This window comes from Tachypleus tridentatus, chromosome 8 (assembly GCF_004210375.1).
Source record: "Tachypleus tridentatus isolate NWPU-2018 chromosome 8, ASM421037v1, whole genome shotgun sequence".
Taxonomy (NCBI): domain Eukaryota; kingdom Metazoa; phylum Arthropoda; class Merostomata; order Xiphosura; family Limulidae; genus Tachypleus; species Tachypleus tridentatus.
In genome coordinates, this window is record NC_134832.1 from 132,942,696 (window position 1) to 132,958,475 (window position 15,780).

Sequence of the window (15,780 nt, forward strand, 5' to 3'; positions counted from 1 at the left end):
AAATAATTTACATTACTAAATAGGAGGAACTCTTAGCAGAATATTGCAGTGATGGTTTTGGAGAAGTACTTGTTTGCTGGAAGATCATCTTACAGGGGAAGCAAGTGACCGTGTAAAAGTTCATTGACCAGTATTTCCTTGAAGATATTATAACAGGTAGCATAAAAACACTTAAACAAGCATCGGTGGTTCAGTGGTAGAATACTCGCCTGCCACGCGGGTGGCTCGGGTTCGATTCCCGGCCGATGCAATTTTATTGTGAAATTAATGTTAAACGGATATGAGTGTTTCGTCAATCCTTTTCGAAATATCTTCAATAAACAGAGAAAGTTCTTTGATTCAGAGGAAGCACCGAAATATGCCACGCACCCAAATTTCTAGCGTCGCAAGTGCGCAGTCATTCAGCTGTGCATGTTAAAAGAAAAAACGTTGATGCAAGTTGAAGATGACGGTAGCCTGTTGGGGGGTATACGACATATGATCATGTTGAGCTGGTTTTCTTATTACTCGACCGTCCTTTGAGTTTTCGGGCATGCTTAGTGAAACTTTATTGAAAGAAGAGTACGTACACATTATAATTAGAACATTTTCCTCTTAATATAAATTATTTCCTTTCTAAATCATTCAATATATTAAGAGTATTTTCTCTATAATTACATTTATTTTGATCTTACAATTCTACATGTGAAACATTAAAGGTAAGAACGAGTATACCCTCATTAAAGTGATACGAACATTGTGTTGAGTACGTAAAGATAAATTCTTTTGACCAATTTAATCTCTACATGTTTAAGTGTTCGAAATATACGCTTCAAAGTTACTTGCTAAATTAATTCACCAATTTAAGCAGGATAAAGAATTGGAATATAATACACGAATTGGAATATTAGGAACTTTTTGACAAGGCTCGTGTTGTCTTATCTGTCGATAATATTAACCTCATTGTCTTCAAATGCCTGTTTTCTTTTGTTTGTTTCTGTTTTAATTTTCCCTAAAACTACACGAGAACTATCCGTGCTAGCGGTTCCTAATTCAGCGGTGCAAGACTAGTGGGATTGATTGAAATATTATAACGTTTATTGAGATGGGAATTCGATCCTTCGAGTTACGTGTCGAGCGTTATCACCAGGTGGTAATGCAAGGCCATCTGAGATCAGAAACAATAGAGTTGTAACTTTGTCGAATATTGTCAACCCAAGTGACTGGAGGAAATAAAACGGATGTTAATTCTCTTAACGGCGATTGCTGTTGCTTTCTCGTTACTTTCCTTCTTAGAGTAATTTATAAATTTTCGTGTTCTACGTTGAGAACAGTAATAAGTATTGCACAACTCACACAATACGTTGAGAGTCGATAGGTCTAAGGAAAACGACGAATTTCTCTTGAACCCAAATATGTGAAGGTTAAAGAAATTTCTCGTCATACAAACACTAACATTCAGATGAAGACAACAACGAAGAGAAAGAAGTTTAAAAGATTTGAGATGCTGTCCGCACTGGAAACGTTTTTTTCTGAAACATTTAAAAAAGATGTGTTTGAAAATACGTTTTCGATGCGTTATAGAATATTTAGAACAAACGCTTTTGCTTTTGTCAGTATTAATCCATGTATAGGCGAACACGATTAAAGAAAAACAGTTGAAATAACTTATAAAAAATACACTTTTGATGAAGTAACGAGATGAATATTTCTTCATTATGTAAGGTGTTTAATCGTGGTTAGGCGTGAAAAATGGCCGAGAAGAAGTATACTACGGTGAAGCATCTTCGATCGGGAAGTTACGGTTGAGATTGTGGTGAGTTTCAGTTTATGGTTTTCTTTTCGTATAACGAAAATAATGCAAGAGTGTGAAATTCCTTTTTTTCATTTTTTGATCGGTTGTATAGAGTAGAAGAGAAATCTATAAGAACTCTTAACTGGTGTAGTTGAAAAGGAGTTTTGTGTTAACATTTCCTTCAATTATGAGAAATATATTTTATTTACATTGAAGAGGAATTTGGCGTTCTATGTTTTAAGCTTTTTTAATTAAAATAACAAAAGTTATTAGCTGGGTTATTAGCCTCGCAATCTTTTACGATAGCACTTGACACAAACAAATTGAGTTGTTTTGTAAATTGATTTTCCTATTATTTATTGATATGTTAAGTCGCAAACTTTGTATAGAAGAGTTTGTAATTGTGATTTATGGTTGCTTTTTTATTTTCAAGTTAAAAAATAACGTTTCTAATTCGTTATAAGTTCTTGTGACACTTTAAAAGCAAGAGAACTTCTGTCGAAAGTAAAGAATTGTAATCCTAAGAAAGAGTGTAAATAACTTTAATTTAGATAAAATTCACCTAATAGCGTTAAAAAACACTAAATGCGAATCGGAATATTCGTTTCTATTACATCAACTGGAATACCGTTGACGTTCTACTTGGCGATTGATAATTTTCTAATGAATGAGTAGAAATGTCCTTTTCTTTTCTTAAGGTTTTCACGAGAAATTTAAGAAATAAACAATAGATAATGTGCTTCAGTTAACTCACTATTGTTATTTTTAAAGCTGGGATTTTTCAAATATATTCGAAAAATAATTTACCTCTTTTATTTTGTTTAATCACATATTTCGGTAAGGAAAAGTTTATATTATTGATTCACATGTTATGCTTTTCTTTTCCAGGTTTTGTCTCTCTATCAATAATTTTACACATATATTTATATCGTTTTGCAATTTGTGTGGTGAGGTTAAGGAAATGACTGATTCTAATGGATTCAAATGTCTTGAAAAGTAGCTTTCAATCGAAAAAAGGCATTTAAAGTGCTGTATAAAGAGAAACACACCGTCTAATTCGTCCTCGAAGGGCTAGGAATAAACATTTGTTGTTTGTTTGTTTTTTTTTCAAATATTCTCACTTTGCTGGTTAAATGCAAACATTGTTTCACTTTGTAAACCACGGCGCATGAATGATTTGCAAATAGATAACGATAACGAAGCATTTATGTATAATAATTCCGATGGGTATTTATTTAGGTAGATTGAAATAGAATGAAAATGTATTAGACGAGAAATTTGCAAAATTTCAAAGAAACGTGATTTAAATATCGCCTTCTTCTGGGATAAGAGATTAGCATTTATTTCGGTGCTACTTAATGTAATTACATAATTCTTCTTAGTAAAACCGTGAGATTATCAGAAAAGCAAATAATTTACATTACTAAATAGGAGGAACTCTTAGCAGAATATTGCAGTGATGGTTTTGGAGAAGTACTTGTTTGCTGGAAGATCATCTTACAGGGGAAGCAAGTGACCGTGTAAAAGTTCATTGACCAGTATTTCCTTGAAGATATTATAACAGGTAGCATAAAAACACTTAAACAAGCATCGGTGGTTCAGTGGTAGAATACTCGCCTGCCACGCGGGTGGCCGGGTTCGATTCCCGGCCGATGCAATTTTATTGTGAAATTAATGTTAAACGGATATGAGTGTTTCGTCAATCCTTTCGAAATATCTTCAATAAACAGAGAAAGTTCTTTGATTCAGAGGAAGCACCGAAATATGCCACGCACCCAAATTTCTAGCGTCGCAAGTGCGCAGTCATTCAGCTGTGCATGTTAAAAGAAAAACGTTGATGCAAGTTGAAGATGACGGTAGCCTGTTGGGGGTATACGACATATGATCATGTTGAGCTGGTTTTCTTATTACTCGACCGTCCTTTGAGTTTTCGGGCATGCTTAGTGAAACTTTATTGAAAGAAGAGTACGTACACATTATAATTAGAACATTTTCCTCTTAATATAAATTATTTCCTTTCTAAATCATTCAATATATTAAGAGTATTTTCTCTATAATTACATTTATTTTGATCTTACAATTCTACATGTGAAACATTAAAAGGTAAGAACGAGTATACCCTCATTAAAGTGATACGAACATTGTGTTGAGTACGTAAAGATAAATTCTTTTGACCAATTTAATCTCTACATGTTTAAGTGTTCGAAATATACGCTTCAAAGTTACTTGCTAAATTAATTCACCAATTTAAGCAGGATAAAGAATTGGAATATAATACACGAATTGGAATATTAGGAACTTTTTGACAAGGCTCGTGTTGTCTTATCTGTCGATAATATTAACCTCATTGTCTTCAAATGCCTGTTTTCTTTTGTTTGTTTCGTTTTAATTTTCCTAAAACTACACGAGAACTATCCGTGCTAGCGGTTCCTAATTCAGCGGTGCAAGACTAGTGGGATTGATTGAAATATTATAACGTTTATTGAGATGGGAATTCGATCCTTCGAGTTACGTGTCGAGCGTTATCACCAGGTGGTAATGCAAGGCCATCTGAGATCAGAAACAATAGAGTTGTAACTTTGTCGAATATTGTCAACCCAAGTGACTGGAGGAAATAAAACGGATGTTAATTCTCTTAACGGCGATTGCTGTTGCTTTCTCGTTACTTTCCTTCTTAGAGTAATTTATAAATTTTCGTGTTCTACGTTGAGAACAGTAATAAGTATTGCACAACTCACACAATACGTTGAGAGTCGATAGGTCTAAGGAAAACGACGAATTTCTCTTGAACCCAAATATGTGAAGGTTAAAGAAATTTCTCGTCATACAAACACTAACATTCAGATGAAGACAACAACGAAGAGAAAGAAGTTTAAAAGATTTGAGATGCTGTCCACACTGGAAACGTTTTTTTCTGAAACATTTAAAAAAGATGTGATTGAAAATACGTTTTCGATGCGTTATAGAATATTTAGAACAAACGCTTTTGCTTTTGTCAGTATTAATCCATGTATAGGCGAACACGATTAAAGAAAAACAGTTGAAATAACTTATAAAAAATACACTTTTGATGAAGTAACGAGATGAATATTTCTTCATTATGTAAGGTGTTTAATCGTGGTTAGGCGTGAAAGATGGCCGAGAAGAAGTATACTACGGTGAAGCATCTTCGATCGGGAAGTTACGGTTGAGATTGTGGTGAGTTTCAGTTTATGGTTTTCTTTTCGTATAACGAAAATAATGCAAGAGTGTGAAATTCCTTTTTTGACTCATTTTTGATCGGTTGTATAGAGTAGAAGAGAAATCTATAAGAACTCTTAACTGGTGTAGTTGAAAAGGAGTTTTGTGTAAACATTTCCTTCAATTATGAGAAATATATTTTATTTACATTGAAGAGGAATTTGGCGTTCTATGTTTTAAGCTTTTTTTAATTAAAATAACAAAAGTTATTAGCTGGGTTATTAGCCTCGCAATCTTTTTACGATAGCACTTGACACAAACAAATTGAGTTGTTTTGTAAATTGATTTTCCTATTATTTATTGATATGTTAAGTCGCAAACTTTGTATAGAAGAGTTTGTAATTGTGATTTATGGTTGCTTTTTATTTTCAAGTTAAAAAAATAACGTTTCTAATTCGTTATAAGTTCTTGTGACACTTTAAAAGCAAGAGAACTTCTGTCGAAAGTAAAGAATTGTAATCCTAAGAAAGAGTGTAAATAACTTTAATTTAGATAAAATTCACCTAATAGCGTTAAAAACACTAAATGCGAATCGGAATATTCGTTTCTATTACATCAACTGGAATACCGTTGACGTTCTACTTGGCGATTGATAATTTTCTAATGAATGAGTAGAAATGTCCTTTTCTTTTCTTAAGGTTTTCACGAGAAATTTAAGAAATAAACAATAGATAATGTGCTTCAGTTAACTCACTATTGTTATTTTTAAAGCTGGGATTTTTCAAATATATTCGAAAAATAATTTACCTCTTTTATTTTGTTTAATCACATATTTCGGTAAGGAAAAGTTTATATTATTGATTCACATGTTATGCTTTTCTTTTCCAGGTTTTGTCTCTCTATCAATAATTTTACACATATATTTATATCGTTTTGCAATTTGTGTGGTGAGGTTAAGGAAATGACTGATTCTAATGGATTCAAATGTCTTGAAAAGTAGCTTTCAATCGAAAAAAAGGCATTTAAAGTGCTGTATAAAGAGAAACACACCGTCTAATTCGTCCTCGAAGGGCTAGGAATAAACATTTGTTGTTTGTTTGTTTTTTTTTCAAATATTCTCACTTTGGTGGTTAAATGCAAACATTGTTTCACTTTGTAAACCACGGCGCATGAATGATTTGCAAATAGATAACGATAACGAAGCATTTATGTATAATAATTCCGATGGGTATTTATTTAGGTAGATTGAAATAGAATGAAAATGTATTAGACGAGAAATTTGCAAAATTTCAAAGAAACGTGATTTAAATATCGCCTTCTTCTGGGATAAGAGATTAGCATTTATTTCGGTGCTACTTAATGTAATTACATAATTCTTCTTAGTAAAACCGTGAGATTATCAGAAAAGCAAATAATTTACATTACTAAATAGGAGGAACTCTTAGCAGAATATTGCAGTGATGGTTTTGGAGAAGTACTTGTTTGCTGGAAGATCATCTTACAGGGAAGCAAGTGACCGTGTAAAAGTTCATTGACCAGTATTTCCTTGAAGATATTATAACAGGTAGCATAAAAACACTTAAACAAGCATCGGTGGTTCAGTGGTAGAATACTCGCCTGCCACGCGGGTGGCCCGGGTTCGATTCCCGGCCGATGCAATTTTATTGTGAAATTAATGTTAAACGGATATGAGTGTTTCGTCAATCCTTTTCGAAATATCTTCAATAAACAGAGAAAGTTCTTTGATTCAGAGGAAGCACCGAAATATGCCACGCACCCAAATTTCTAGCGTCGCAAGTGCGCAGTCATTCAGCTGTGCATGTTAAAAGAAAAACGTTGATGCAAGTTGAAGATGACGGTAGCCTGTTGGGGGTATACGACATATGATCATGTTGAGCTGGTTTTCTTATTACTCGACCGTCCTTTGAGTTTTCGGGCATGCTTAGTGAAACTTTATTGAAAGAAGAGTACGTACACATTATAATTAGAACATTTTCCTCTTAATATAAATTATTTCCTTTCTAAATCATTCAATATATTAAGAGTATTTTCTCTATAATTACATTTATTTTGATCTTACAATTCTACATGTGAAACATTAAAAGGTAAGAACGAGTATACCCTCATTAAAGTGATACGAACATTGTGTTGAGTACGTAAAGATAAATTCTTTTGACCAATTTAATCTCTACATGTTTAAGTGTTCGAAATATACGCTTCAAAGTTACTTGCTAAATTAATTCACCAATTTAAGCAGGATAAAGAATTGGAATATAATACACGAATTGGAATATTAGGAACTTTTTGACAAGGCTCGTGTTGTCTTATCTGTCGATAATATTAACCTCATTGTCTTCAAATGCCTGTTTTCTTTTGTTTGTTTCGTTTTTAATTTTCCTAAAACTACACGAGAACTATCCGTGCTAGCGGTTCCTAATTCAGCGGTGCAAGACTAGTGGGATTGATTGAAATATTATAACGTTTATTGAGATGGGAATTCGATCCTTCGAGTTACGTGTCGAGCGTTATCACCAGGTGGTAATGCAAGGCCATCTGAGATCAGAAACAATAGAGTTGTAACTTTGTCGAATATTGTCAACCCAAGTGACTGGAGGAAATGAAACGGATGTTAATTCTCTTAACGGCGATTGCTGTTGCTTTCTCGTTACTTTCCTTCTTAGAGTAATTTATAAATTTTCGTGTTCTACGTTGAGAACAGTAATAAGTATTGCACAACTCACACAATACGTTGAGAGTCGATAGGTCTAAGGAAAACGACGAATTTCTCTTGAACCCAAATATGTGAAGGTTAAAGAAATTTCTCGTCATACAAACACTAACATTCAGATGAAGACAACAACGAAGAGAAAGAAGTTTAAAAGATTTGAGATGCTGTCCGCACTTGAAACGTTTTTTTCTGAAACATTTAAAAAAGATGTGTTTGAAAATACGTTTTCGATGCGTTATAGAATATTTAGAACAAACGCTTTTGCTTTTGTCAGTATTAATCCATGTATAGGCGAACACGATTAAAGAAAAACAGTTGAAATAACTTATAAAAAATACACTTTTGATGAAGGAACGAGATGAATATTTCTTCATTATGTAAGGTGTTTAATCGTGGTTAGGCGTGAAAGATGGCCGAGAAGAAGTATACTACGGTGAAGCATCTTCGATCGGGAAGTTACGGTTGAGATTGTGGTGAGTTTCAGTTTATGGTTTTCTTTTCGTATAACGAAAATAATGCAAGAGTGTGAAATTCCTTTTTTTCATTTTTTGATCGGTTGTATAGAGTAGAAGAGAAATCTATAAGAACTCTTAACTGGTGTAGTTGAAAAGGAGTTTTGTGTTAACATTTCCTTCAATTATGAGAAATATATTTTATTTACATTGAAGAGGAATTTGGCGTTCTATGTTTTAAGCTTTTTTTAATTAAAATAACAAAAGTTATTAGCTGGGTTATTAGCCTCGCTATCTTTTTACGATAGCACTTGACACAAACAAATTGAGTTGTTTTGTAAATTGATTTTCCTATTATTTATTGATATGTTAAGTCGCAAACTTTGTATAGAAGAGTTTGTAATTGTGATTTATGGTTGCTTTTTATTTTCAAGTTAAAAAAATAACGTTTCTAATTCGTTATAAGTTCTTGTGACACTTTAAAAGCAAGAGAACTTCTGTCGAAAGTAAAGAATTGTAATCCTAAGAAAGAGTGTAAATAACTTTAATTTAGATAAAATTCACCTAATAGCGTTAAAAAACACTAAATGCGAATCGGAATATTCGTTTCTATTACATCAACTGGAATACCGTTGACGTTCTACTTGGCGATTGATAATTTTCTAATGAATGAGTAGAAATGTCCTTTTCTTTTCTTAAGGTTTTCACGAGAAATTTAAGAAATAAACAATAGATAATGTGCTTCAGTTAACTCACTATTGTTATTTTTAAAGCTGGGATTTTTCAAATATATTCGAAAAATAATTTACCTCTTTTATTTTGTTTAATCACATATTTCGGTAAGGAAAAGTTTATATTATTGATTCACTTGTTATGCTTTTCTTTTCCGGGTTTTGTCTCTCTATCAATAATTTTACACATATATTTATATCGTTTTGCAATTTGTGTGGTGAGGTTAAGGAAATGACTGATTCTAATGGATTCAAATGTCTTGAAAAGTAGCTTTCAATCGAAAAAAGGCATTTAAAGTGCTGTATAAAGAGAAACACACCGTCTAATTCGTCCTCGAAGGGCTAGGAATAAACATTTGTTGTTTGTTTGTTTGTTTTTTCAAATATTCTCACTTTGGTGGTTAAATGCAAACATTGTTTCACTTTGTAAACCACGGCGCATGAATGATTTGCAAATAGATAACGATAACGAAGCATTTATGTATAATAATTCCGATGGGTATTTATTTAGGTAGATTGAAATAGAATGAAAATGTATTAGACGAGAAATTTGCAAAATTTCAAAGAAACGTGATTTAAATATCGCCTTCTTCTGGGATAAGAGATTAGCATTTATTTCGGTGCTACTTAATGTAATTACATAATTCTTCTTAGTAAAACCGTGAGATTATCAGAAAAGCAAATAATTTACATTACTAAATAGGAGGAACTCTTAGCAGAATATTGCAGTGATGGTTTTGGAGAAGTACTTGTTTGCTGGAAGATCATCTTACAGGGGAAGCAAGTGACCGTGTAAAAGTTCATTGACCAGTATTTCCTTGAAGATATTATAACAGGTAGCATAAAAACACTTAAACAAGCATCGGTGGTTCAGTGGTAGAATACTCGCCTGCCACGCGGGTGGCCCGGGTTCGATTCCCGGCCGATGCAATTTTATTGTGAAATTAATGTTAAACGGATATGAGTGTTTCGTCAATCCTTTTCGAAATATCTTCAATAAACAGAGAAAGTTCTTTGATTCAGAGGAAGCACCGAAATATGCCACGCACCCAAATTTCTAGCGTCGCAAGTGCGCAGTCATTCAGCTGTGCATGTTAAAAGAAAAACGTTGATGCAAGTTGAAGATGACGGTAGCCTGTTGGGGGTATACGACATATGATCATGTTGAGCTGGTTTTCTTATTACTCGACCGTCCTTTGAGTTTTCGGGCATGCTTAGTGAAACTTTATTGAAAGAAGAGTACGTACACATTATAATTAGAACATTTTCCTCTTAATATAAATTATTTCCTTTCTAAATCATTCAATATATTAAGAGTATTTTCTCTATAATTACATTTATTTTGATCTTACAATTCTACATGTGAAACATTAAAAGGTAAGAACGAGTATACCCTCATTAAAGTGATACGAACATTGTGTTGAGTACGTAAAGATAAATTCTTTTGACCAATTTAATCTCTACATGTTTAAGTGTTCGAAATATACGCTTCAAAGTTACTTGCTAAATTAATTCACCAATTTAAGCAGGATAAAGAATTGGAATATAATACACGAATTGGAATATTAGGAACTTTTTTGACAAGGCTCGTGTTGTCTTATCTGTCGATAATATTAACCTCATTGTCTTCAAATGCCTGTTTTCTTTTGTTTGTTTCGTTTTTAATTTTCCCTAAAACTACACGAGAACTATCCGTGCTAGCGGTTCCTAATTCAGCGGTGCAAGACTAGTGGGATTGATTGAAATATTATAACGTTTATTGAGATGGGAATTCGATCCTTCGAGTTACGTGTCGAGCGTTATCACCAGGTGGTAATGCAAGGCCATCTGAGATCAGAAACAATAGAATTGTAACTTTGTCGAATATTGTCAACCCAAGTGACTGGAGGAAATAAAACGGATGTTAATTCTCTTAACGGCGATTGCTGTTGCTTTCTCGTTACTTTCCTTCTTAGAGTAATTTATAAATTTTCGTGTTCTACGTTGAGAACAGTAATAAGTATTGCACAACTCACACAATACGTTGAGAGTCGATAGGTCTAAGGAAAACGACGAATTTCTCTTGAACCCAAATATGTGAAGGTTAAAGAAATTTCTCGTCATACAAACACTAACATTCAGATGAAGACAACAACGAAGAGAAAGAAGTTTAAAAGATTTGAGATGCTGTCCGCACTGGAAACGTTTTTTTCTGAAACATTTAAAAAAGATGTGATTGAAAATACGTTTTCGATGCGTTATGGAATATTTAGAACAAACGCTTTTGCTTTTGTCAGTATTAATCCATGTATAGGCGAACACGATTAAAGAAAAACAGTTGAAATAACTTATAAAAATACACTTTTGATGAAGTAACGAGATGAATATTTATTCATTATGTAAGGTGTTTAATCGTGGTTAGGCGTGAAAAATGGCCGAGAAGAAGTATACTACGGTGAAGCATCTTCGATCGGGAAGTTACGGTTGAGATTGTGGTGAGTTTCAGTTTATGGTTTTCTTTTCGTATAACGAAAATAATGCAAGAGTGTGAAATTCCTTTTTTTCATTTTTTGATCGGTTGTATAGAGTAGAAGAGAAATCTATAAGAACTCTTAACTGGTGTAGTTGAAAAGGAGTTTTGTGTTAACATTTCCTTCAATTATGAGAAATATATTTTATTTACATTGAAGAGGAATTTGGCGTTCTATGTTTTAAGCTTTTTTAATTAAAATAACAAAAGTTATTAGCTGGGTTATTAGCCTCGCAATCTTTTTACGATAGCACTTGACACAAACAAATTGAGTTGTTTTGTAAATTGATTTTCCTATTATTTATTGATATGTTAAGTCGCAAACTTTGTATAGAAGAGTTTGTAATTGTGATTTATGGTTGCTTTTTATTTTCAAGTTAAAAAAATAACGTTTCTAATTCGTTATAAGTTCTTGTGACACTTTAAAAGCAAGAGAACTTCTGTCGAAAGTAAAGAATTGTAATCCTAAGAAAGAGTGTAAATAACTTTAATTTAGATAAAATTCACCTAATAGCGTTAAAAACACTAAATGCGAATCGGAATATTCGTTTCTATTACATCAACTGGAATACCGTTGACGTTCTACTTGGCGATTGATAATTTTCTAATGAATGAGTAGAAATGTCCTTTTCTTTTCTTAAGGTTTTCACGAGAAATTTAAGAAATAAACAATAGATAATGTGCTTCAGTTAACTCACTATTGTTATTTTTAAAGCTGGGATTTTTCAAATATATTCGAAAAATAATTTACCTCTTTTATTTTGTTTAATCACATATTTCGGTAAGGAAAAGTTTATATTATTGATTCACTTGTTATGCTTTTCTTTTCCGGGTTTTGTCTCTCTATCAATAATTTTACACATATATTTATATCGTTTTGCAATTTGTGTGGTGAGGTTAAGGAAATGACTGATTCTAATGGATTCAAATGTCTTGAAAAGTAGCTTTCAATCGAAAAAAGGCATTTAAAGTGCTGTATAAAGAGAAACACACCGTCTAATTCGTCCTCGAAGGGCTAGGAATAAACATTTGTTGTTTGTTTGTTTGTTTTTCAAATATTCTCACTTTGGTGGTTAAATGCAAACATTGTTTCACTTTGTAAACCACGGCGCATGAATGATTTGCAAATAGATAACGATAACGAAGCATTTATGTATAATAATTCCGATGGGTATTTATTTAGGTAGATTGAAATAGAATGAAAATGTATTAGACGAGAAATTTGCAAAATTTCAAAGAAACGTGATTTAAATATCGCCTTCTTCTGGGATAAGAGATTAGCATTTATTTCGGTGCTACTTAATGTAATTACATAATTCTTCTTAGTAAAACCGTGAGATTATCAGAAAAGCAAATAATTTACATTACTAAATAGGAGGAACTCTTAGCAGAATATTGCAGTGATGGTTTTGGAGAAGTACTTGTTTGCTGGAAGATCATCTTACAGGGGAAGCAAGTGACCGTGTAAAAGTTCATTGACCAGTATTTCCTTGAAGATATTATAACAGGTAGCATAAAAACACTTAAACAAGCATCGGTGGTTCAGTGGTAGAATACTCGCCTGCCACGCGGGTGGCCCGGGTTCGATTCCCGGCCGATGCAATTTTATTGTGAAATTAATGTTAAACGGATATGAGTGTTTCGTCAATCCTTTTCGAAATATCTTCAATAAACAGAGAAAGTTCTTTGATTCAGAGGAAGCACCGAAATATGCCACGCACCCAAATTTCTAGCGTCGCAAGTGCGCAGTCATTCAGCTGTGCATGTTAAAAGAAAAACGTTGATGCAAGTTGAAGATGACGGTAGCCTGTTGGGGGGTATACGACATATGATCATGTTGAGCTGGTTTTCTTATTACTCGACCGTCCTTTGAGTTTTCGGGCATGCTTAGTGAAACTTTATTGAAAGAAGAGTACGTACACATTATAATTAGAACATTTTCCTCTTAATATAAATTATTTCCTTTCTAAATCATTCAATATATTAAGAGTATTTTCTCTATAATTACATTTATTTTGATCTTACAATTCTACATGTGAAACATTAAAAGGTAAGAACGAGTATACCCTCATTAAAGTGATACGAACATTGTGTTGAGTACGTAAAGATAAATTCTTTTGACCAATTTAATCTCTACATGTTTAAGTGTTCGAAATATACGCTTCAAAGTTACTTGCTAAATTAATTCACCAATTTAAGCAGGATAAAGAATTGGAATATAATACACGAATTGGAATATTAGGAACTTTTTGACAAGGCTCGTGTTGTCTTATCTGTCGATAATATTAACCTCATTGTCTTCAAATGCCTGTTTTCTTTTGTTTGTTTCGTTTTAATTTTCCTAAAACTACACGAGAACTATCCGTGCTAGCGGTTCCTAATTCAGCGGTGCAAGACTAGTGGGATTGATTGAAATATTATAACGTTTATTGAGATGGGAATTCGATCCTTCGAGTTACGTGTCGAGCGTTATCACCAGGTGGTAATGCAAGGCCATCTGAGATCAGAAACAATAGAGTTGTAACTTTGTCGAATATTGTCAACCCAAGTGACTGGAGGAAATAAAACGGATGTTAATTCTCTTAACGGCGATTGCTGTTGCTTTCTCGTTACTTTCCTTCTTAGAGTAATTTATAAATTTTCGTGTTCTACGTTGAGAACAGTAATAAGTATTGCACAACTCACACAATACGTTGAGAGTCGATAGGTCTAAGGGAAACGACGAATTTCTCTTGAACCCAAATATGTGTAGGTTAAAGAAATTTCTCGTCATACAAACACTAACATTCAGATGAAGACAACAACGAAGAGAAAGAAGTTTAAAAGATTTGAGATGCTGTCCGCACTTGAAACGTTTTTTTTCTGAAACATTTAAAAAAGATGTGTTTGAAAATACGTTTTCGATGCGTTATAGAATATTTAGAACAAACGCTTTTGCTTTTGTCAGTATTAATCCATGTATAGGCGAACACGATTAAAGAAAAACAGTTGAAATAACTTATAAAAAATACACTTTTGATGAAGTAACGAGATGAATATTTCTTCATTATGTAAGGTGTTTAATCGTGGTTAGGCGTGAAAGATGGCCGAGAAGAAGTATACTACGGTGAAGCATCTTCGATCGGGAAGTTACGGTTGAGATTGTGGTGAGTTTCAGTTTATGGTTTTCTTTTCGTATATTCGGGTTCGCATCCCGGTCGCGCTAAACATGCTCGCCCTCCCAGCCGTGGGGGTGTATAATGTGACGGTCAATCCCACTATTCGTTGAAAATAATGCAAGAGTGTGAAATTCTTTTCGTTTTTTCATTTTTTGATCGGTTGTATAGAGTAGAAGAGAAATCTATAAGAACTCTTAACTGGTGTAGTTGAAAAGGAGTTTTGTGTAAACATTTCCTTCAATTATGAGAAATATATTTTATTTACATTGAAGAGGAATTTGGCGTTCTATGTTTTAAGCTTTTTTTAATTAAAATAACAAAAGTTATTAGCTGGGTTATTAGCCTCGCAATCTTTTTACGATAGCACTTGACACAAACAAATTGAGTTGTTTTGTAAATTGATTTTCCTATTATTTATTGATATGTTAAGTCGCAAACTTTGTATAGAAGAGTTTGTAATTGTGATTTATGGTTGCTTTTTTATTTTCAAGTTAAAAAAATAACGTTTCTAATTCGTTATAAGTTCTTGTGACACTTTAAAAGCAAGAGAACTTCTGTCGAAAGTAAAGAATTGTAATCCTAAGAAAGAGTGTAAATAACTTTAATTTAGATAAAATTCACCTAATAGCGTTAAAAACACTAAATGCGAATCGGAATATTCGTTTCTATTACATCAACTGGAATACCGTTGACGTTCTACTTGGCGATTGATAATTTTCTAATGAATGAGTAGAAATGTCCTTTTCTTTTCTTAAGGTTTTCACGAGAAATTTAAGAAATAAACAATAGATAATGTGCTTCAGTTAACTCACTATTGTTATTTTTAAAGCTGGGATTTTTCAAATATATTCGAAAAATAATTTACCTCTTTTATTTTGTTTAATCACATATTTCGGTAAGGAAAAGTTTATATTATTGATTCACTTGTTATGCTTTTCTTTTCCGGGTTTTGTCTCTATCAATAATTTTACACATATATTTATATCGTTTTGCAATTTGTGTGGTGAGGTTAAGGAAATGACTGATTCTAATGGATTCAAATGTCTTGAAAAGTAGCTTTCAATCGAAAAAAGGCATTTAAAGTGCTGTATAAAGAGAAACACACCGTCTAATTCGTCCTCGAAGGGCTAGGAATAAACATTTGTTGTTTGTTTGTTTGTTTTTCAAATATTCTCACTTTGGTGGTTAAATGCAAACATTGTTTCACTTTGTAAACCACGGCGCATGAATGATTTGCAAATAGATAAC

General features: G+C 32.8%; 5 non-coding genes across 5 annotated transcripts; all 5 read left to right on the plus strand.

The window, feature by feature from the left end:
- The first annotated feature begins 179 nt into the window (after window positions 1-179).
- TRNAG-GCC (transfer RNA glycine (anticodon GCC)) lies at window positions 180-250 on the plus strand. The gene has a single exon. It is a non-coding gene; the product is annotated as a tRNA-Gly (tRNA).
- Window positions 251-3,361: 3,111 nt separating this feature from the next.
- Window positions 3,362-3,431, plus strand: TRNAG-GCC (transfer RNA glycine (anticodon GCC)). Its single transcript has one exon. It is a non-coding gene; the product is annotated as a tRNA-Gly (tRNA).
- Window positions 3,432-6,541: 3,110 nt separating this feature from the next.
- On the plus strand, window positions 6,542-6,612 carry TRNAG-GCC (transfer RNA glycine (anticodon GCC)). Its single transcript has one exon. It is a non-coding gene; the product is annotated as a tRNA-Gly (tRNA).
- A 3,112-nt stretch (window positions 6,613-9,724) lies between these two features.
- On the plus strand, window positions 9,725-9,795 carry TRNAG-GCC (transfer RNA glycine (anticodon GCC)). The gene has a single exon. It is a non-coding gene; the product is annotated as a tRNA-Gly (tRNA).
- A 3,110-nt stretch (window positions 9,796-12,905) lies between these two features.
- On the plus strand, window positions 12,906-12,976 carry TRNAG-GCC (transfer RNA glycine (anticodon GCC)). The gene has a single exon. It is a non-coding gene; the product is annotated as a tRNA-Gly (tRNA).
- Window positions 12,977-15,780: the final 2,804 nt, after the last annotated feature.